The sequence below is a fragment of the Durio zibethinus genome, chromosome 14 (genome assembly GCF_047325235.1).
Source record: "Durio zibethinus cultivar Kanyao isolate XHJ-2024 chromosome 14, ASM4732523v1, whole genome shotgun sequence".
Lineage (NCBI taxonomy): Eukaryota > Viridiplantae > Streptophyta > Magnoliopsida > Malvales > Malvaceae > Durio > Durio zibethinus.
This window is the reverse complement of record NC_143175.1, coordinates 22,258,599-22,283,231: the sequence shown is the minus strand read 5'-3', so window position 1 is coordinate 22,283,231 and position 24,633 is coordinate 22,258,599. Positions and strand designations below refer to the sequence as shown.

The 24,633-nt window shown below is 30.8% G+C and overlaps 1 pseudogene; it reads left to right on the top strand.

Moving 5' to 3' along the window:
• LOC111294413 (putative plastid-lipid-associated protein 13, chloroplastic) lies at positions 1-22,990 on the top strand (annotated as a pseudogene).
• The last annotated feature ends 1,643 nt before the right edge of the window (positions 22,991-24,633 follow it).

The window sequence follows — 24,633 nt, the reverse complement described above, 5'->3', positions numbered from 1 at the left end:
TTCACTTCTGTAAAATTTTTTCCTTTTTTTTTTAAATTTTATTTTGAAGCAAAGAAAAAAAAAAAAAAGCTGGGTTTCCCCAACCGTCATCAGAGGCACCAAATATTTGTCGTAATAAATCTCTCTTTTACGACGGAGACCAAAATTCACTCTTCACTTCACCAAATAAATAGATAATTCCATTTCTTCAATGGCTTCTCTGCAGAATCGTTTCCTGCAATTTCGGCAATTAGCTCGAGCTTCTCTTCCCCTGTCTTCGTCGTCTTCGACGGGAGTTTCTTTAGTTATATAGCCGGAGTGTTACCGGAGGTACTCCGGCAACCGGAGAAACCATCGTGGAGTGGCCTGTAGTGCAATGGTTCAGCAAGCAGTGCAGGGAGGAGCTCCGGCCATCTATGCTAAAGAGATGGAACGACTTTCTGCTAAGAAACCTCTGCTTCTTGCTGTTAGTTTCGCCTTATTATTGGACATTTTCTCTAATTTAATTAATTTTTAATAATGTTGCAGTTATAGAAATTGCCCAAAGAAAAAAGAAGCGATTTAAAAATTTTGAGTTCATTTTCAGGCTAAATTTTAATTGGAAGAAACAAATTACAAGTAATTGCCCCATTACCATACTTGGCAATTTTTTGGAATAAGTCAAGGCTGTTTCGGTTTAGGTGCTTAGATTCTGCCTGGGGAATTACCTTTGCTATGTGCTAAACTAGGGTGAGAAAATAAATCAAGAAAATCGAAAATCGATTTGAAATTGTAGTGTCACATTTGGTTTGGATTTTTTTATTATTATTTAAATTAAATTTAGATATTAAATATATATATTATATTTAAATTGAATTTCAAATGGGGAGATGAAAAATAAAAAAAAATTAAATTGAATCGAATTATTTTTTTAATATATATTTTAAATTTTTACAAAATAAAAATAATAATTTTATATCAAAATTTACTTAAATATATTAAAATTTTATATTAAAATAATACATACAAATTAAAAAATTTAAAAACTGATAAACCAAACAGAATTAATAAAATTTAGTGCGGTTCAATTCGAACGAACCGAACGAATGAAAGTTCAAATTTGGATTTAGATCGAATTGTAAAATTTTTTAATATTATGCGATATTTGAAAAAATTAAATTCAATTCAATTCGACTCGAATTGTTATTATCTTTATACCAAATAGTTGGTAAAAGTTTTCATCTTTTCTATTTTCAGGATCTGTAAAAATGTTAATCTTGGCTTTTCATGTGATTAGGGTAATTATTTGGTTTAGCACTTTAGTTAAATGACTATAGTAGTTACTAGAAGGGAGAACATGAATCAGCAGGATAGTTTTGAAGTTATTATATATGGTGAAAATTGGAACTGATCTTCCCAGACCTTTTTAATTTAGTTTCATTTTCATATGTGACATTTCAATTTCAAAATTGAATTGTAATACCTTGGGGCTTTATTGGAAGTGTATCAATGCCATCATTTCTTCAAATAGGCACTAAGGTTTTGACAGAAATGGTCCCTTAAGCAACAAGTGGCAAGTTTGAGTTAGGAAAAAAAAAGGTAAATCATGCCTGTCATCCATGATATTTCCATATTATTTTTTTAACAATCTGGATCTTTTGCACAATTTCCCATAAATACAAAAACCTACCGGGCATGAACTCATGGTATGGTGGTATGAGTTTATAAGACAATTAAATTTTTAGTTTGGGAAGGTATTTCTTGAAATTTGTTGAAATGATTTTGAGTCTGGTAAGAGAAACGAGAATAATGGATTGGTTGAAAAATAAACAAAGGGAAAACAAAGTAAATTTGGGCCTGCACTAGTGCCAGCAGTGAAGTGTTGGAGTCAACTGGTTGATGTCAGTGACTGATATGGTGGATAATGAGAAGTACAGGGGTTTATATTTGTGAAAGTGCAGGGAAAGGGAGAAGAAATGCAAGAAAAGAGAAAGAAAAAGAAAGGAAGAAGCAAATGAAAAATGAAAGATAAAATAATGTGGCTAATATGGTGCTTATATGGCTGCCACATAAATACTTATTTGGGCATTTATATGAAAAGTTCCATCCTTTTTCCAACAACCAAGTGATGGATAACGTCAAACCACTTATGAAAGGTCACAATTAATTATGGTAAATTGATGACAATACAATTGCTTAAAAAGGTCATGGATCATGGGTGCAATAGCAATTCACCTATTTTTCACTTCCCATAATTGCGACAGTACACTACTTGTTACTTATGTGACTATTTCTATCAATTTTCTAAAGTCTGAACAATGAAAAGATGAAATTAACACGCATATGAAATGTCATGGAGTATTATGTGTAATTAATTCTATCCTATCTGTTTCTTTAATTTCACAATGTTCTGTCTGCATATCTATCAGTTATCATTCACTTAGAATGCAAAACAATAATAAGTTTTGTCCTGTTCTCAATCAAACATAGTTTCATTGTCTATTCAAACTTGAAGCCAGTAGTACTAGCTTGAGAAAAAAAATTCAGCATATGAAGCTAGATATATGTAATGAATTCATGTCTCTTAAAGATTTTTTTGGCCAACTATTTCACTTAAAGATTGACTAATGTAATTTATTCATTGATTTGGTGAGTGTTCCATGAATTATATACATGTATTTTTGTTCACCTTCAAGCTTGGCTATTTCATCTTTACTTTGTTAAATGTTCTTTCAATTTAAGGATGCTGGGGATTTTGAGGCTTTGGCCACAGGAAAGACAACAGATATGCAACAAATTGATGTGAATAAGAGGATAATTATGTGGGAAAACACTTATTTACAGTTGATTGTAATCTTATAATCTGTATATTTATATATGTATCTCTAAAATTAAGTATTTGTATCCTTAAAATTAATGACAAAAAAATTAGAATATATAATCCCTCAATTATAGGATTAGTTTTTAGGAAGATTTAGTTTCCTAGTTTAACTCCTAGTTAGTTGTAAATAAACCTAAGGTTCTTGTATAATTCTTAATAAGTAATTTTTTAATATACATTCAGTTTTATTCTTAGTTTTTTCACATGATATCAAAGCTTTAGGCTCTTCTTGGGAAGCAAAATTTTCAGCCTTCATTATTGACTTCTATTTTAGGCCTTTATTGCCGAACCTTATTAAAGCCTTCATAGCCATTTTATTTTTTCCTTCTTTAGCGTTTATTGCTAAGAGTTATTTCTAGTTATATCTTAAAACTTGTTTCAATTTAAAAAAAGATATTACTACCACTCAATTTGAGGAAGTATCAATTGAAAAAATTACTGGAATACTACAGATGTCTCGAAAACAAGAAGAGTTGGACAGAGAAGAGATTGAAAAGTTGAAAAGCCTATTGAAAACCCTTAAAAAGCCTACTAGGGTATGTTCATTGGGTAAGGTCTCTAGTTTAGGTAAAGCTTTTAGTTTTCATGGATTAAATGTCTCGGTTAAGCCTATTACGAGTTTTTGGGTTATTGATTTAGGAGCCACGGACCATATAATACATTCTTCACAGAAGTTTAGTACATATACCTTGTGTCCTAGTAATAAAAAAATTGTTGTTACAAATGGTTCACTTACTATAGTGTTAAGATTATGAGATGTTCAAATTAATCCCTTGTTTGTTCTTAAAAATGTTCTTCATGTCCCTGAATTATCTACTAATCTGATATCTATACAAAAACTTACCAGAGACATGAATTGTAAAATAACTTTTTATCTCTCTTATTGTGAATTTTAAGATCAGAGTTCGAGAAAGAGGATTGGACTTGATAAGGAGAAGGATGGACTATACTATCTTGAGACATCAAACAACACAAGTAATATCAAGAATAGTTTACCTTTGTCATTTCTTTATGAAAAATCTCTCAATAAAGATAAAATCTAGCTTTATCATTTTCGTTTTGAATATCATTTTTTTGGAACTTTGAAAAACATGTTTCTTTATTTGTTCAAAGGATTAAATGTCAAAAATTTCCATTGTGATGTTTGTGAACTTGCAAAGCATAGACGTGTATCTTTTTCAGTTAGCAATAAAAGAAGTTCTAATCTTTTTTACTTGATTCATAGTGACATATGGTGTTCCTCTATAATTCTTAATATTTTGGGTGCAAGGTGGTTTGCTTCTTTCATAGATGATTGCACCAAAGTCTCTTAGATATTTTTACTTAAATTCAAATCAGATGTGAATAGTATGTTTTAAGTTTCCAAAATATGATTCATAATCAATTTGGAGTGAAAATCAAGAGATTTCAATTTGATAATGCAAGAGACTATTTCAACTAAAGTTTATCTACCTATTTTTAAAAGGAAGAGATTATTCATGAGTTATCTTGTATTAATACTTCACAGCAAAATAGAGTAGCAAGAAAGAAAAATAGTCATTTACTAGCCATAACCCGAGCTTTACTTTTTCAAGCAAACATACTCAGATCCTACTAGAGGAAGCTGGTCTCACTATTACACATATTATAAATAGATTACCTTCAAGGGTTTTAAGATTTAAAACTCCTATGGAACTACTCTCACAATTTTATCCCAACTTTTAACCTTCATTGCTAAAAGTCATTTCTGATTATATCTTGTAGACACCTTAATTGGTCCGAGCCCAAGCCCATTTGGGTCTGGTTCGATAGGGTCTAGGCCTAAGCCCAGATTAATAAAGCTTGACTCAACAGGATCTAGTTTGTAGGCCCAATTGACCTTTTTTATTTTTATTTTATTTTATTTTATGATTTTTTTGGTTTTTTATCTATCTTTGATTTTTTTTAGTTGATTTATCTTTTTTTATTGGATTTATCATTAGTTTTTAACATATTTAATAATAAAATAAATAAATAAATATCTTTGGTCGGTGGTTGTAGAGTTTTGTGGGTTTTAATTTGAAATGGGATAAATCTTGAAGTTTTTGATACTATGAAAACCCAGTCGAATGAGGATTTATATCTGATTAGAAACTTTTATGATCTAGTCCTATAAATCACCAAACACACAGAACAAAAAAAAACACAAAAAAAGAGAAGAAAAAAAAGAACAGATAGATCAGAAGCACATATAAAGAGAAAATTAGAAGCAAAAAAGAGAACAGATAGATCAAAAATACAACAAGAAGAGAGAAGAAAAATTTTGGAGTTTTGTTAAAGAGAAAAAAAAATTTTAAAATTTTCTAGAAAATTTCTAAATTTCAACAAAAATTTTCAACGTCGATTGAATTTTTCAACCAGTTTTTTGGTGCCAGTTAAATTTTCCAATAGATTTCCTAAAATTCGTCTTAGATTCTAGCACCGATTGATTTCGACGAACCTTCAGTGAACTAACCCAAATTTTGACGACATTTTCTAGAATCCGATAGAGATTCAACAAGAGTTCATCCAATTTTTAGAGAAAGAAGAGAGAAAATAAAGGGAAGAGAGAGATGGGAAAGAAGAATTCTACTGAAAAGGCTAAGGATTAACCTTATATACTCATTGAAAATGACGTCATTTTAGCTTTACTAATCCCAGAAGATCTGCGCGTTTTCAGGCAGGCGACCTGACCCATAGAGTGACTCGAACCAGTAACTCGCGTCCTTGCCTAGGCTTCAGCCGAATTGAGTCACAAACCGAGCCGCGCCAAAGGTTTTTTTTTTTTCATTTAGTTTTATTATTTATTTATTGATTATTTTGTTTCCTTATTTATTTAATGAGTAAATTAAAAGAAGTTATTTATTTAATTAAACATCCTTTAATTTTCAATGATCTCTTTAAAATGACAATTTGAAAAAAATATTTTTTGAAGGAAAGTTGAATGTATCAATTTTTTTTAATATTAAAATTAAAATATATATATTTAAAGAAAAAATTGAAAGTATCAATTTTTCTTAAAAAATAAAAATTATCAAGAAAAACATTTTTTATGAAAAATTGAAAGTATCAATTTTTTTTGTATAAAAACAATGAGTTTTTTTTTTATAAAATAAAAAGAAAAAGATTTATATCAAAAGTCGAATCATTATTCTTTATTTTATTTTATTTTATTTTTTTCTTTCTTTTCTTGAAAATTTTTTTAACGTCAAATAATCCGATGATGGAATCTTTGTAAGTAAAACAATAGTTTTCTTGCATACTCTTGAGGTGAAAAAACTTTTTTAATTTTTTACTAAAAGTATTGGAGTCAATTAAAAATAATTTTTAATAATTAATTAATTACTTAGTAAATTTTTTTAAGGCTTATCAGATAACACGAAATTGAGCTGGTACCATCTTTCGGTGGGTATTATGAGAGTGCTATAACCTTTATCACTCGTAACAAAACTCTCAAACCTTATTCTGGTTAATAGACCTGAACCTATTCTTTTAGGAACCCTTAAGCTTAGGTGTTCCTTGAAAGGATAGATTCTTTAGGTGGTCAATCACACCTAAACAAAAAAGACTGGTGGTAATTCCTCAAGTCAATGTCTAGCAATGATCTTCAGATTTAGACATTATGACAGTTTGACGACTCCACTTGAGACAGTCGAGAGTAAAGCCAGCAAATAAATTTGTGTTATCCAAAACCTAATAAAATTATTTTTTTTTAAAAGATTTGTATGCATTCATTTTGTTTATTTGTTTGATAATTATGTCATTCATATGTATATGCATGACATGAGTTCTATACCCGAACTCCATCCCTCTAGGAAAGAGTAAAGTAACTATACTTTTGTGAGGTTTTAATACCTCCGTAGTGGCTAGCGAAATACTCCCATTCAAATTGAATCTTTTTCGCTTGTAACATGTAATAAGTGAGGATTGGGGTACCTTACTAGTATGTGATGGACAATGATGTAAAAAGTAATTTGAAAACCTTTAAATTTTAGCCTTGAACCACATATAGTGAACTTTAGAAGTTCTTAACCCTAAGATAGAGCCATTCCTACCCAATGATAGATATACCTCAAAATTAGGATACAAGAAAGAATAAGTTGTGTTGATCTAATCATTTTGATTGTTTGACTTTATGCATTTACATTATCTTGTCATGCATCATTTTTATTGTCATATGTAACATTTTGCATCTGCATTATTTTCATATTAAATTTCATCCATAAAAATGTACATTTTATTCGTGCATCAACATATCATACATAAATCATAACATGATATTTCTAACCATAATTATGGTGCTAAAGGTTCAATGATAACTCCACCAAGTAACCTTACTCATCAATACAATACAAGAGCTCAAACCAGACAAATAGAATAAAAAAATTTTAATCATCTCAAGAGGATAGAGAAAGCTCAAGAGAAGCTAGAAGAAAAGTTAAATAGAATTTTAGAGGCTTTGAACAAGTTAAATAAGGGAAAGAATGTAGAGGAAAATACCAGCCAACAAGACCATCCCTCATAAGAGGAGGATAACCTACTGTACCCTCTTAATTTTGGGCCACATCAAGCCCAACCACATAATGTCCACCACCATAGTAGTTTATCTATCCTGTAAGGTACACATACCCTGAAATGTCATCAACTTTAAATTTGAGGCAGTATCAGAGTTATATAAATCTTATCTTTATTGAAAAGATAGTAGAACCAATACTAGTCCCTAATTTGGATGATCCAGAAGAAAAAAAGAAGCTGAGGCCCAAAGAAAAAGAGACTTTAAAAGCCTCAAAAGCTGAACAGAAGATGAACTTGTTAAATGAGAGGTTATGAGCCGTAGAAGGCATTGGTTCTTATGGTTCAGTGGATGCTACTGGGCTCTGTTTGATCTCGGATGTTGTTATTATTTCAAAGTTTAAAATATCAAATTTTGAGAAATACGATGGTATAAAATGTTTGAAGACCCATATTACCATGTATTGTCAATAAATGACTACCCATGCTAATAATGAGAAGCTATTAAAGCATGCATTCTAAAATAACCTCACAGGCTCTATTGTTAGATGGTATATCCAATTAGACAGGATTCGTATTCATTCTTGAAGTGATATGGCCCATGCCTTCATTAGTTAGTATCGACACATTATAGACTTGACCCTTGATCGCCTGTCTTTACAGAATATGAAAAAGAAAGTGACTGAATCATTTAATGAATATGCCCAGAAATGGAGGGATATAGCCTCTTAAGGGTAGCCTCCATTAATTGAGAAAGAGATCACAATATTATTTATCAGCACTATGAAAATTTTCTATTGTAAAAAGATAATAGGGAATACCACAAAGAATTTCGCTGACATGGTGATCTCAGGTGAAATAATTAAGAATGCCATTAAAAATGGTATGTTGAAAGAAGGGAAAACCAAAAAGGTGTAAAAAAAAAGAGACTGAAGCTCAAGTCGTGAGCCTTGATAGATAATTCAAAATATATCAACCTTATTTACCATAAGGTTATCCCCTATTATATCTTGCCAGGAACAATATCTCACCTTACCCATATCAACTATAGCTATAACCGACTTACTCACCAACTTACCAATCAACCTTTCAAATACCTGTATATGATTCTAGTCATATCACTGCATCAACTTCAATACTTAACAACCAAGCAAGTGGTTTAAAGAGATTTTGGGATAATCAATAAAGGGCACATATTGACCCCATCCTCATGACTTACACTGAGTTATTCTCAGAATTGATCAAAAATAATTTGGTATCTCCAGTTATGCTAGAACCATTGAAGCTACCTTATCCAAAGTTATATGATGCTAATGCGACGTGTGATTATCATAATAAGAATGTGGGTCATTCTATTGAAACTTACCCTATTTTTAAACATCAAATGCAAAGTTTGATCTAGAAAGGCTTAGTGAGTTTCGATGAATTAGAGGGGCAAGATGTTAATAAAAATCATTCACTTGATTGCATAGGGGCATGATTTTAGAGAAGGATGTCAAAGTTGGTTGGAAGATACGTGTCATTTTAGGATTTCTTTTAAAGTAATATTAGGATTTCTTTTATGCAATGTGATTTCATTTGTTATCATTTTAATAAAAGGCAATGATAATGCATTTCATTACATTTTCTTTTTCATTCAATCACTGTTCCATTCTTTGTCACCTTTCATAATTTTTTATTCTTATTTTTGAACTCCAAACGATGAGTGTTTAGATAATGATGCTAACAATAATTTTAGGATTTAATTTTGAAAACTCATTCATATTAATCTGAGGAGATTATTTGAGCAAAAGAAAGTTATTGACAGATATGAGATGGATATATCTTGATGATGCAATCTTTTATAAAGATTTATGAGCTTGTTTTTGTTCAACAGATAATTTTTAAAGAAAGCATTCACATTTGAAATGAAAAATGGCCATATTTCTTTTACCATTAGAAAAATCATTCATTGCTACCTCTTTGAACCTATTATGATTTTTTTCTAAATAACCCTGACTAAGGATCATCCTCTATACTATAGGACATTTAAAAAAAAAGAGACAAAAAAAAGAATCATAAAAAGTCTCAAAGATAGAAAAGAAAAGAAATTTTTATAAAAACAAAACGAAAAAAAAGAAATGAATACCACACATGATTTGGGGTAAAATAAGGAAAATATTTTTTGTGAAGAATGAGATCAATGAAAAAAGAAAAATAGTGAAATAATGTGGAATGGGATAAAATGCCAAGTTGCATCAAATAATAAATGATCCTTTGGTTCTGAAACTTTTAAACACATGTTTTGAGCCTATTTTATCCATTTTTTATGATCCTTCACCATGACCTACATTACAACCATAAAAAGTCTATTTGGATCAAGTGTGAATGCTTGAATTGAATGATCATATGTTGGATGAAGGCATGCTCATGATAAAATAATGGAATCACGCTATATTGCTCTAGAGTTTAATGTGTGAGAGATATCAACAATGGATGAAAAAGATAAAAAAGCAAAAATGAATGAAAAAAATAAGAGAAAAATGAAAAAATAAAAAAAATAAGAGAAAAAAATGAAAATGAAAAAAGAGATGAAAAGAGAAAAAAATACTCAAACTGAAAAATTAAAAAGGCGATTTAGATAGAAAATCTCTGAGTTGAGCATTGGATAGACGGTTTACATGTATGAAAGATCAAGAACATTTGAAGATCCCTCAGAGCTAGAGGCAAAGTTTAATGAGCTCAATGTGATTTTGAAAAGTTAATGGAATGAGTTTTTAAAAAAAAATCCTGGATTAATGTTTAGAATTGTCTGAATATTCATTGTTTGGATATACCATTCATCCCAATGATATACATCTAATTTGTTTCTTTCCCTAATTATTTTGTACCAAACTCATTCCTCATTAATTACTTTTTTTTTCAATGTACCTTGTAATCTTTTTTCACATCCCTAGAATGAATCAAAGAAATGTATGATTGCATTGTATTCGTCATGATTTGAAATGATGATGAATGAATGACAATATGCATAAAAAAGGCTTGCATTCCTTTAAAAAAATCAAGGATGATAAGGGGCAAAAAAAAGAGATGGCAGTAACTTGAAAGATGCCACATAGGATGGCTAAATGATAAATATAATGATGGATTGCTCAACAAAATGAAGTGAAGGTAAAAATCTGAAAAGATGATGACATTAAGAAATGAATATGTTGATGGATTGATCGACATGAATTGTAATCAAATGATGATAATCAGTGGATGAAATTCATTCTGGGGTGGCTAGTGCTGATGAGCCTATGAGTTAAGTGATGAAAAAAATATGGATCAGTCGATAAAATGGCTAGTCTAATAAGCTTGTGAGTGGTGAGCCAATAATGAAAGATAAAAACTTGTTTTGAAATTGGTAATGCTGAGAAACTTGTGAATGATGATCAAGTGATAAAAATGATAAGGATCAGTTGACGAAACTCGTTTTAAAGTGCTGAGAAGCTAAAATGGGAAAATATTAAATGGTGAAGTTTTGAGAACCATATTACCACAATTATTTAAGATTTCATGACATTATTAACATCCACATTCCATGCATTATGTTAGCATTGTTGTTTGAACAATACATGTACATAACTTGATGGATTAAAACTTTATTTAAACATGCATCACTAGCAAGCATTTGAATTATGACTTAAAATAGGGCATTGTGAGAATCTAGATTGTTGCATTTGCATCATTAAGAAAGCATTTGCACATTGATCATGTCATTCAGTACATACCAAAATTTTGACTTTGGTAAAAGTTTGAAGCCCATTTAAAAAAGAAACTTTGAATATTTTGATGAAGTCATAAATTTTCAAATGAGAATCTTTGAGTCTTAAATGAGAATCTTTAAGATGTTTTTAAATGAGAATCTTTAAAACGTTTTCAAATGAGAATCTTTGAGTCTTAAATGAGAATTTTTAAGACATTTTCAAATGAAAATCTTTGAGTCTTAAATGAAAATCTTTAAGACGTTTCCAAGTGAGAATCTTTGAGTCTTAAATGAGAATCTTTAAGATATTTTCAAATAAGAATCTTTGAGTTTTAAATGAGAAACTTTAAGATATTTTTAAATGAGAATCTTTGAGATGTAAAATCCTAAAGTTTGTCAGATTGGAATCTTTGAACTAAAATGAAAAGTTTTTGGATGTGATTCTCTAAAATTCAAGCGAAAAGCTTTGAACTCAACTTTTGGATGCGAATCTTTAAATTTTTAAATAAGAACCTTTAAACTTAGATGTGAAACTCTAAGATTTCTTGAATGTGAACCTTTGAACTCAAATAAGAAGCTCTAAACTTTTGGATGTGAATCTTCAAAATTTGAATGAGAAATGTTAGATGCAAGTTTTGCAATTTGTAAATGCGAATCTTGCAAATTTGAATTCTTGTGTACCTAAAATCTTGCAAGTTTGAATTCTTGTGAAACTGAAGTTTTGAGAATCAAATTTCAATGATTTTTTGTGAAATTGAAAGGTTCTTATGAATCTGAACTTTTGACTTTTAAGCTTAGATATGAATCTTTGAGTTTTCATTACAAATTTTATCAGGTCTGATCTATGACTCATCTGGACATGATTGTTAAAAAGTTTTATTTTTCAGAGTAGAGGAGCTTTTATTTTTCAAAGTTGTTGTGTATCTATTTAAAGGAGCATTTATTTTTTGTAAAGTCATTGTGCATCTATTTAGAAGAGCTTTGTTTATTTTCGAAAGTCGTTGAGCCTCTATTTAGAAAAGCTTTGTTTAAAAAAAAAAAGAAGTGTCGAGTTAAGTCTTGCTTGAGTGTCTACGTCTTTGCATAATTTTCATTTCACAGAGCAGCTATAGACACTCTAATCGATCTGAGCCCAAGCCTATTTGGGTCTGGCTCAATAGGATCTGAGTCTAAGCCTGGATTAATGAAGCTTGACTCAATAGGATTCAGTTAGTAGGCCCAATTAGCCTTTTTTATTTTTATTTTATTTTATGATTTTTTTGGTTTTTTTATCTATTTTTGATTTTTTTAAATTGATTTATCTTTTTTTATTGGATTTATCATTAGTTTTTAATATATTTTAATAATAAAAAAATAAAAAATAAAAAAAATATCTGTGGCCGGTGATTGTAGAGTTCCTGTGGGTTTCAATTTAAAGTGGGATAAATCTTGAAGTTTTTGATAATATGAAAACTCAGTCGAACGAGGACTTCTATCTTATCAGAAGCTCTTCTGATCTGGTCTTATAAATCACCTAACACACAAAACAAAAAAAAAAACACAGAAAAGGGGAGGAAAAAAAGAATAGATAAATCAGAAGCACAAATAAAAAAAATCAGAAGTAAAAAAGAGAACAAATAGATCAGAAACACAACAAGTAGAGAGAAGAAAAATTTTGGAGTTTTGTTAAAGAAAAAAAATTTCTGGAAATTTTTCAAAAAATTTTTAGATTATGACAAAATTTTTCGATGCCGATTGAATTTTTTGACTAATTTTTTAACATTGATTGAATTTTTTGATAAGTTTCTTAGAATTCGACTAAGATTCTAAAACCAATTGAATTTTTCAGTGAATCTTCGATGAACTAACCCAAATTTCGATGACATTTTTTAAAATCTGACGGAGATTCAACCGGAGTTCATCATGTTTCTAGAGAGAGGGAAGAGAAAAAAAAAGAAGAGAGAGATGAAAAAGAAGAATTCTGCTGAAAAGGCTGAGGATTAGCTTTATATACCCATTGAAAATGATGTCATTTTGGTCGTACTAATCTCAGAGGATCCATTCGTTTTCAAGCAGGCTACTCGACCCGTAGCGCGACCCGAACTAGTAACCAGTGTCTTTACTTAGGCTTCAGTAGAGCCGAGCAGTAAATCGAGTTGCCAAGCCACACCTCTGAGCCGATATTTGTGTCTCAAGTCGAGCCATTTCAGTCGTTGAGCTGAACCGCGCCAAATGTTTTTTTTTTCTTTTTCATTTAGTTTTATTGTTTATTTATTGATTATTTTTTCCTTTATTGATTTAATGACTAAATTAAAACGAGTTATTTATTTAATTAAACATCATTTAATTTTCAATGACCTCTTTAAAATGACAATTTGAAAAAAAATATTTTTTGAAGGAAAGTTGAATGTATCAATTTCCTTTGAACATAATAATTAAAAAAATATATTTTTAAAGAAAAAAGTTGGAAGTACTAATTTTGCTTAAAAAATAAAAATTATCAAGAAAAACATTTTTTAGGAAAAGTTGAAAGTATCAATTTTTCTTATATAAAAAGCAATGAGTTTTTTTTTATAAAACAAAAAGAAAAGGATTTATATCAAAAGTCAAATCATTATTCCTTTTATTTTATTTTATTTTATTTTTTACTTTCTTTTTTTGAAAATTTTTTTAACGTTAGATATTTCGACGATGAAGCCTTTGCAAGTAGAACAATAGTTTTTTTGCATACTCTTGATGTGATGAAGCTTTCTTAATTTTCTGTCAAAAGTATTAGAGTCAATTAAGAATAATTTTTAATAATTAATTAATTAGTAAATTTTTTTAAAGCTTATCGGATAACATGAAATTAAGCTGGTACCATCTTTTGATGGGCGTTGTGAGGGTGCTATAACCTTTTTAACTCGTAACCGAACTCTCAAACTTTGTTCTAGTTAATAGACCTGAACCTATTCTTTTAAGGACCCTTAAACTTAAGTGTTCCTTGAAAGGATAAATTTTTTATGTGGCCAATCGCACTTAAACAAAAAAGATTGGTGGAGATTCATCAAGTCAATGTCTAGCGATAGATACCTAAATCTAGACGTTATGACATATCTTAAAACTTATTTCAGTTCAAAAAAAGTTATCACTACCACCCAATTTGAGAAAATGTCAACTAAAAAAATTATCGGAGTACTACAAATGTCTCAGAAACAAGGAGAGTTCGATAGAGAAGAGATTGAAAAGTAAAGAAACCTATTAAAAACCCTTGAAAAGCCTATTATGGTATGTTCCTTGGGTAAGATCTCTAGTTCAAGTAAAGCTTCTGGTTTTCATGGATTAAATGTCTCGGTTAAGCCTATTACGAGTTCTTGGTTCAATAACTTAAGAGCCACAGACCATACGACATATTTCTCATAGAAGTTTAGTACATATTTCTTGTGTCCTACTAATAAAAAATTATTGTTGCAAATGGTTCACTTACTACAGTGGAGAGATTATGAGATGTTCAAGTTAATCCCTTGTTTGTTCTAAAAATGTTCTTCATGTTCTTGGATTATTTACTAATATGACATCTATATAAAAATTTACCAGAGATATGAATTGCAAAGTAACTTTTTATCCTTTTTTTGTGAATTTTAAGACTGAAGTTCGAGAAAAAGGATTGGACTTGCTAAGGAGAATGATGGACTATACTATATTGAGACATCAAATAACAAAAGTAATATAAAAAATAGTTTACCTTTGTCATTTCTTTCTAAAAAATCTTTCAATAAAGATAAAATATGGCTTTACCATTTTTGTCTTGGACATCCTTATTTTGAAACTTTGAGAAACATGGTTTCTTCTTTGTTCAAAGGGTTAAGTGTTGAAAATTTTTATTGTGATATTTGTGAACTTGCAAAGCATAGACATGTGTCTTTTCCAATTAGTAACAAAAGAAGTTCTACTCCATTTTACTTGATTCATAATGACGTTTGGGGTCCCTCTACAATTCTTAATATTTTTGGTGTAAGATGGTTTGTTTCATTCATAGATGATTGTATCAGAGTCTCTTGGGTTTTTTTACTTAAATCCAAAGCAAATGTGAATAGTATATTTTTAAGCTTTCAAAACATGATCCAAAATTAATTTGAAGTGAGAATCAAGAGATTTAGGTTTGATAATATAAGAGACTATTTCAACTAGAGTCTATCCACCTATTTTCAAAAGGAATGGATTATCCATGAGTCATCTTATGTTAATACTCCACAGCAGAATAGAGTGACAGAGAGAAATAATAACCATTTACTAGCCACAACTCGACCCTTTTTTTTTCAAGCAAATGTACCTAAATCTTACTAGGAAAAACTTATTCACACTGTCACACACATAATAAATAGGTTACCTTCAAGGATTTTAGGATTTAAAACTCCTATGGAACTACTCTCACAATTCTATCCCAACCTTAATACCATAAACAATCTTACACCTAAGATATTTATTGTACATTATTTACTCATGTTTACAGTCATAATAGAGGAAAGTTGGATTCAAGAGTGATTAAATATATCTTTGTAGGGTATTCATCAACTCAAAAAGGGTATAAGTGCTATTATCCTCCCACCAAAAAAATTTATATGTCTATAGATGTCACTTTTTTAAAAAATAAATCATTTTTTACTCAATCTTATCTTCAATGGGAGATTTCATTCATGAAAGATAAGGATAAAGACTTCTTTTTACTTGATTTATTCTTTTTTTCAACATTTTCACCCATTAATTCTTCTTAGTCGAAACCTGTTTCTGCTGAGCCCAAGTCAAACATTGAATTTGAGTTTGAACCCATTCCAAATACAGAAGATGTGACAAAGAATAATATTATTCTTGATTCTATAAAGGAATTACAGGTGTACTCAAGAAGAAAAGTTTCAGACCTGAACCAGTACTAGTCCAAGAACCTGATCTTAACTCTGAAAATGAGGTAACTATAATTTTTAACTCTGTTTCTCAAAATGAGCATGAATCTCTTAAAACTATAACTAGTGATTATGATCTACCTATTACCATTAAAAAAAAATCAGAAAATGTACTAAGCATCCACTATACCCAATCTCTAATTTTGTGTTATTTGAAAAATTATCACCATCCTACAAAAATTTTCTTGTGAACCTCCAACTACATTATTCGAGGTCTTATCCGGTGAGAAATTGAGGCAAGCCATGAAAATAGAAATGAAGGCCTTAGAGAAAAATAAGACATGAGAACTAATAAAATTGCTTAAAAAAATCTAATGGGGTGTAAATGGATTTTCACTGTAAAATACAAAGCGGATGGTACTATTGAAAGGTATAAAGTCAGGTTAGTGGCTAAGGGCTATACTCAAACCTATGGAGTGGATTATCAGGAAACTTTTGCTCCAATTGTCAAGAAGAATACAGTTAGAATTTTGTTATCATTAGCTGTAAATTATAATTGACAGCTTTAACAATTTAATGTAAAGACTACTTTTCTACATGATGATTTGGAAGAAGAAATATATATGAAGGTTCCACAAGGATTTGGAGGTCATCTAGAAGCAAACAAAGTATGCAAGCTGAAAAAAGTTTTATATGGCTTTAAACAGTCTCCTAAGGCTTGGTTCGAGGGATTTGCCAAAGTGATGTTAGCAATGGGATATAAACAAAGTCAAGGAGATCACACATTATTTACAAGCACTTTGATTCAGGGAGAGTCACAGTTCTATTAGTGTATGTTGATGATATAATTGTAACTGGAGATGATGAAAAACAGAAAAAATATCTAAAATAGTATTTGGTTAAAAAATTTGAGATAAAAAAGCTAGGGAGATTGAAGTACTTCCTACGAATTGAAGTAGCTCACTCACGGTATGATATTTTCATCTCACAACAGAAATATGTGATAGAACTTCTGAAGGAAACTAAGAAGCTCGCATGTAAACCTGTAAATATCTGTATAGATTCTAATCATAAAATTGAAGAAGTTAATGAAGATGCTGCTATAGATAGAGAAATGTACCAAAGATTAGTTGGAAGACTCATTTATCTTTCACATACTAGACTTGATATAGCATATGCTGTGAATGTGGTAAGTCAATTTATACATAGTCCTAAAGAAGTGCATCTACAAGCTGTCTACCGTATATTGCATTATTTGAAGACCAATCTTGAGAGAGATATCTTTTTCAAAAAAAATTCGGGGCTAGTTCTAGAAGCATATACATATGCTGATTATGCAGGTTCAGTAACTGATAAAAGATCCACTTCAGGATATTACACTTTCTTAGGTGGTAATTTTGTGACTTGGAGGAGTAAAAAACAGAATGTGATGGCAAGATTAAGTGTTGAAGCAGAGTTCAGAATAATGGCTTAAGGAATTTGTGAACTACTATGGTTAAAGATTATCCTAGAAAACTTAAAGATCAAGTGGGATGGACCAATGAGACTCTACTATGATAACAAGTCTACAATAAGTATTGCAAGCAATCATGTGCAACATGACAGAACAAAACACATTGAAGTAGACCGGTATTTCATAAAGAAAAAACTAGACAGTGAGTTAATTTGCACACCTTATGTATCAACCAAGGGTCAACTTGCAAATGTGTTGACTAAAGGTCTCAACAGTGCAACATTTCAAGAAATTATTTTCAAGCTGAGAATGGAAAACACCTATCCACCAGCTTGAGGAAGAGTGTGGGAAAACACTTATTTTCAGCTGGTTGTAATTTTGTAATCTGTATATTTATATTTGTATCTCTAGAATTAAGTATTTGTATCCCTAGAATTAAGGACAAAAAATTAGGATAAACAATCTCTCAATTATAAGATCAGTTTTTAGGAAGACTTAGTTTCCTAGTTTAACCCTTAGTTAGTTGTATATAAACTTAAGGTTCTTGTATAATTCTTAATGAGTAGTTTTTCAATATACATTCAGTTTTATTCTTAGTTTTTCCACAAATTGGTCTTGAGAGGCTCAATCCAACACTAAGGCCAACAACATAGGTGCTTAGTCAAAGAACAAATTTTTGCATATTCATCTTTTGCATCAGAGTTTTATTTGTATATATAGCTTTCCAGGTCTCCCTTTCTGGAAGGTCAATGTACTTTGAATGGTTTGGATCTGGAAGCCCAGGACTTTTTGCTGCTAGAATCATATTTGAGTGAGTGTTCTTTGATTGCTGATGATCTCCAATTTTTCTGAATAACTGGCAGCTGATCTTCTTGGTGACCCTTTGTATTTTGCAGGAGATTCCATTCAATATTGTCAAAATTGTCAAAAGTGGATTTGCTTCTTGAGGATGGATATGCAAAGGTTACAGCATATTTGAAACTGCTTAACTCGGTAAATATTTCCTTAGCAACTTTATATGCTCACCTGCACGAAGAATGTTGCTTGTCATAGAGCATCAGCATGGTCTTCTATATGAAGTGCTTGCCATCAACTTTATAGTGATGTTCAGCTATCATCTTCCTTTATTTAATCACACATAGCACGGTATTATTGCTTGCGTGTATAAGTCAGATGTGAATTAAATCAAATTACTTTAAATTAATTCCAGTAAAAAAACTTTTTAGCCAACCACATTACTTTGTGGTCTCAGTTCTTGTTGTTTTATGTACGACATCTACTATGTGCTCCTAGTTCTTGATAGATCTTGAGTATTAAGCAAAACAGGAAAAAGTTTTGCTAATTTGTTGTGCAATGGAAGTGGTGTTGACCACCATTTGCTTCAAAAATGATATATTAAATCCACGTGGAGAAACCATCCTGTATCCTGGATACTGTTGCTAATTAAATAGTCATATTAACCAACTGAAGGACATTGTCCCTAGTTTTAACTGGATGGATGAACATCTTAAACCTTCATTAATGCCATTATTGGGGAATGAGATGAAATAATTTGAGACAGCACTATTTTCCTGCCACTTAAAAGTACTTGTATTAACCGGTTTTGCTTGAGCTTGTCGACTAGTAAAATTGGTTTCCACTCAGCTTCATTGTTTATGGTCGAAAGTTGCTGTTTAGAAAGGCAGCGTGGGCTTTTATTTGTGTGAGATTTGGCACCGTTAGTATTAGTATTGTGGCCACTAATTAAACAATATTAGAATAACGATGTATACAGATGACACCTCTTTAAAAGTTTTTCTCTTTTATTCCCGGTACCATCAAATTTAAATAACTGGCAAGGATTTTATAATCATTGCCTCTATTTCTTTGTGTTTTGTGAGCATCCCAACATTGGTGCTTGGTAAGATTGATCCATTAAGATTTGTAGATCATGATTCAAAGATGTGGAAAGCAGGGTAAGCTTGGACACTTCCCCGTACATTATATGAGCCTATGCGATGGCTGCCCAATGGAAGTATTCCTTCTGCTAGTTTCTCATTATGTATTCTGTCATAGGCTTGTATTGCTTATGACTTTACAATTCTCTAACTGAAAAGTGGAACAAGTGTTATTACTCATTTAGCATTTGAGTCTTTGGTTTTTAAACTGCTGTTTGAATTTTGATTGAGAGCTATGCTAGCTTTGATTAAACAACTTTCTCAAGGATTAGAGTTAATTAGAATAGCCAACTTTTTCTACTTTGCTAATTTTATTTTATCCGAGTGCTAGGAAAAGCTCTTCTTATTACAGAATTTTCAAGTGATTTAAGGTTACATCTGGTGCAATGCAGATAGAAAACAAATGTAATCTTTACTCCGGGGTGTCTGTGGAGGGACCACTACGGATGAAGGAAAAATATGTTGAGGGGATGTTCGAATCACCAACTGTTGTTGAAGAAACAATACCAAAACAGTTAAAAGGTCCATATAGTCAGGCTCTTACTAATGTCCAGCAACTTCCAGTTCCTCTTAGGGATGCAGTGGCCGGTGGACTGAGAGTTCCTTTGAGTAAGCATTTCAATGTTTCCAATTTTCTCTTAAGATGATATAGCTTAGAGCAACCTAGACCGTTAATGTACATAATTGCACAAGACCAAGCTGAAATAACAACAAAAAAACCTAGTTGAAATCTAATCAACAAAAAAACGTAGTTGAAATCTAATCAAGGCCGACATTGTGAGAAACCGTATGCTTGCTTATGTTCTTCTGAGTGGATATTGTAGCCCCTGGCTATAGGTCTTCACGGATGCTAGTTATTAACGTCACCTTTGTCACCTATGAGATGACATTCTCAGTAATAGCACCATAGACGTGCTCTGTAGTCTCTGAAAAATATTGGAAATGTCCATTCTTTTTTGCCATTTTCTTATGGCTCAGCTCTTAATATTTAAATTGTAGATAGAAACTTAATGTGTGTAAATAGGCTTTGAAGGTGCGAACTAGAGTTGTTATTGTTATGATGCATTTTTTTGGCGAAGAGAGCTGTTGATTATATGGAAATCTTTTTAGACATTTCTATATGAAATAGGTTTCTTTCTTTTGAGAGCAAAGAGCATGAGAATTTAAAAATACTGTACTGCATCTCAATATTACCAGTGCACTTCTTACTAGAGGACGGTTATGGATGTATAAGCCCGCCTTTTTTTAAAACTCTAACAAGGTTATCAGGAAGATAGTTTGGCTCTGTTTCTGCAGCAGCATAAGGACAGATATGCTGATGATGCATACATGCTTAAATGGTTTTATTTTGGAATTTAAAAAAAAGAAATAGTGAATTTAATTGGTTAATTCGTTTCATGTAGTGGAAAAAGTTACCAGGTAATTGTGATGGCTACTGGTCATGTAATAACCTTCTGTCATGAGTTATCATCTCTTTTCTTTTCTTTTCTTTTCTTTTAAAGAAATCCCTTGGATAATATAGAGTTACCACCCCTTATTTTACAATCCTTTGGATATTGCCCACTCCAGCCGTTGAACTTTTGGCTAGGAAAAGATGTTGTCTCGGACATGTCCATCCATTTTTTATATGGAATAAATTCTTGGAGTTTACTTGTAGCGAAGTTAGTTGTGTGAGAACATCAAAAGGTGGGCAAACACAACAGAGGTTGAGATTTCAACAAAATTTTTTTCTGGATCTCAATTTGTTTTTCATATGTTTTCTTTCCACTTTGGTGACATGTTTGTTTCAGGTTTCTGTTTTAAAATTAATGTAATACAAATTTCGCAAGCTGATTGTTTAAATGCTTTTTCCCTTGAGGCACACTAGTTTTCTAATTTTGCAATTTCCAAAGCCAAATAAAGGATTTTGTTAGCTCACCCCCCCCCCCCCTCCTCCGGAGCAAAGCCTCCTGCTTCTGTGTATACTTCAACAAACAGGCAATATCTACTAATTAATAAAATTGTTACTTATGAGCAAAGAGAAGAACCAATGCATTTGCAATGAAATCATTGCCTTAATTGATGATGTTAGAGAATCAGTTCCATAAAAGGATGCTGTTCCAATTTTGTCATCCCTCTTGACTTTGGCAGCAATTTTGCCAGTTGCTCCATCCTGGATGATTAAGGTGTCAAGGGTAAAATAGCACAGAGATGGGAGCAATAAATTTCATGATTAAGGGTAAATCATATAGCTTTTCTGTTTGATATGTGATGAATCTGAGCTGAAGTTTATTTGCGATTGAAGGTGGGACATTCCAGAGACTGTTCATGATTTCTTATCTTGATGAAGAGATACTTGTAAGTTTATATCTGTATGTTTTAGTCTTTGTTTCTTTTTATTTTGGAATTATCTTTACACTTTTTGGCCTTCTGGTTGTTTTCTATATTATTCATTGTTAAAGTTGACAATAACATAAGATATAATGAGTTCACCACATGGATGTAATTAGTTGATTTCTTTTGCTTTCAGGAACCAACGTGGAGCTACTTAATAAGAAAATGGGTTTGTTGTAACCCAAGTGTAGCATATCCCTACTTTAGATTAGCCATGTGATTCACCTTTTGTATCTTAGTTTTGTCAGTTGCCACCTCTTATTATGACTTTTTCTTCATCATCTTCGTTCACTTTCCCAACTGATCTTGGCTTGTTTTGGTAAAGTTCATATGAACTATATTACTCCACTTAATATCTTTGTGGTCACTGTTTTTGTTCATGCCTTAGCAAAAGGTCTCTCAATCTTTCGGACATTGGGATAGGTATGCTGATCATATTACAACGTCATAACTTAACATTAGTTTGCAAAACTCCCATTCTTGTTGTCCGAGCTTAAAGTGCTAGACTGAGAAGGTTAAGTTTGCCCCAAGAACCTTTGTATTTGGTTTCTTTTTGTAGAGTAGAAGCAATTCTTAAGATTAAAAGTCTGCCATAGATTTATGGTCTAGACAATGAGGACTCTGCTGTTAATAGCTTTTGTATATGATGAATTGATGTTACAAGATTAGCTACTACTCAATGTTAAAACACAAGATTTAAAATAGCAGTAAAACATGAATCTGAAAAGGCAAGATGCAAAAAGAAAGCAAAAACCTAGTTTCATTGTTGGATAAGATTGCAGAATTAACAATAACAATGAAAACCATTGATTATTTCTGCTTTCCTTGATATCAAATCTGTAATACAGAATGCGTATGTGACAATTTAACATAAGTAGCAAGTGCCTAAGTTTGCGGATGATTTTCCTAACTCATATAAATGATTTAGGGATCTTGAAATGTTTTAGGCCCTAGAAAGCAATAGTTATAGCGTAAGTCATCACCACTTTCAGAGGTAACTGAGTGAAATCCAGTATCGAGTTTGAATTCTTCTGTTGCTTGATGCAGATAAGTAGGGATACTGCTGGAATACCTGAAGTTCTTACTAGGTTGGATGCACTCTCATCTACCATGGCGGAAGCTAACCCCGACCATCAGAGCTAGACATGTATGCCGGTAATCAAATTCAGTTACGACAGTCAAGTCATAAATTTGATTTTAATGTTAATTACTAAAGTTTCAAAGAAAATTTTTTTTATCCAAACATATATAGTAGTAATTTCTGGTAATAAAGACAAATTAATTTACTTGGAGTTCTTTTTACCTAACGAATAATAAATCTAATTGAAATCAAAACTAACAAAATGAATATTTAATTGTTCAATCAATATTATAATGATATACAATAAAACTCAGATCATGCAAACAATTAGGGAGACTTTCATGAAACTCCATGATGGTTTTGATACAATATGCTTGTCGGATAGTGTTCTCTTGTTAGAGATTTTCATGCTCCTTGGCTTTGCTTCCATAGGTTCAAGGTTTTCGGGGTTTGGGTTTTCAGAGTCAATATATTTCCAGTTTCAAGTAATGTGGGCGTAATTTGACGATCCCATCCAATTCACACTGGATTTTTATCACGAATAATTTTCCCACTTAGATTCTAGAAATAATCAACAAGACTTTTGGGTTGAATTTAAATAGCAATGTATAAAGTTGTAGAGGTTGTTGAAAAGTGTGAACATGTTTGACAAAAACCAAAAGCTTGCTTGCTTAACTAATTGTTGTAATAATAAGAGTTGTTGCTGTGCTGTCATGTTGGGTCAAGTCTCCCGTCGTCACATATAGTTGGAAACACACTTTTATTACTTTATGGCTGCAATTCTTCCTGGTTGCCTTATGCTTTCTATATGTTGTTTTGTCGTGGGGATGAGATTGGCTGTCCTAGGTTTATTTTAGCTGATCATGATCGTGTTATATAGATTGATTGAATGCAATGTGTCAAAATCTTTTATATGATATATTCATTATAAATTATTAAATGTAACAAAATTAATACATTAATATTATTAATTATATAAAATTTAAACTCGCTTATTGTTTTACTACATTGTATCTAAAATTATTGAAACGAATAATCATCATGGAAAAGCAGAGAAGGGGATTGCTAGGTCTTTGGGGAAAATGTGTCCCCAGTTAGTGGGATATTTGGTATTAATAAAATAAAAATATTTAACAAAAAGATATGGCGGCGCACATTTTCATCGAGCAGCCTTTTTATATTTATAAAATTTACTTTCATTGTTTAAATTAACTTTAAATAAATAAATTTGGCCCTCCTTTTAGTTTCCTTAAAAAAATAGAAATCTTTTTATCTATTTATATATATATATATATATATGAAAATCATCTAATCATGCATCAATTGACCCTTAACCTCAAAGACTAGCATTTAGCAATTTAAACCTCAATTGAAAATGATGTTTGTAGACAGCTGCTTCAATTCTTGGAAATCCATTGGCTTGATCATTGCGTGGAAAAAGAGAACTCTGTTTGAGCGGTGGTTCTCATCTTCATCTATGTGGCTATTTTATTTATATATAAACATGACAAGTGGTACACTTGGGCATACAAGGTGAGGTTTTTTCTTTTGTCGATGTGGATGGATAAAGTATGGGTAAAGTTTAGCATTTTTTATTTTTAAATTTTTAAATTATATTTATTTTTTATTTATATTTAATAAATATTTTAAATTTATTTTTATTTTATTAATATTTAATGCGTATAAATAATCCTTATATCTATTATTTAAAAAAAATAAAAATAAAAGTTTATTTTTTAAAACCTTTTTTATTTTTAACTTGTATGTTTAGATAATTTTTATAAATATATATTAATATATTTTTAATAAAAATATATTAATTTTAATTCATTTAAAATAATAATTTAAATTATTT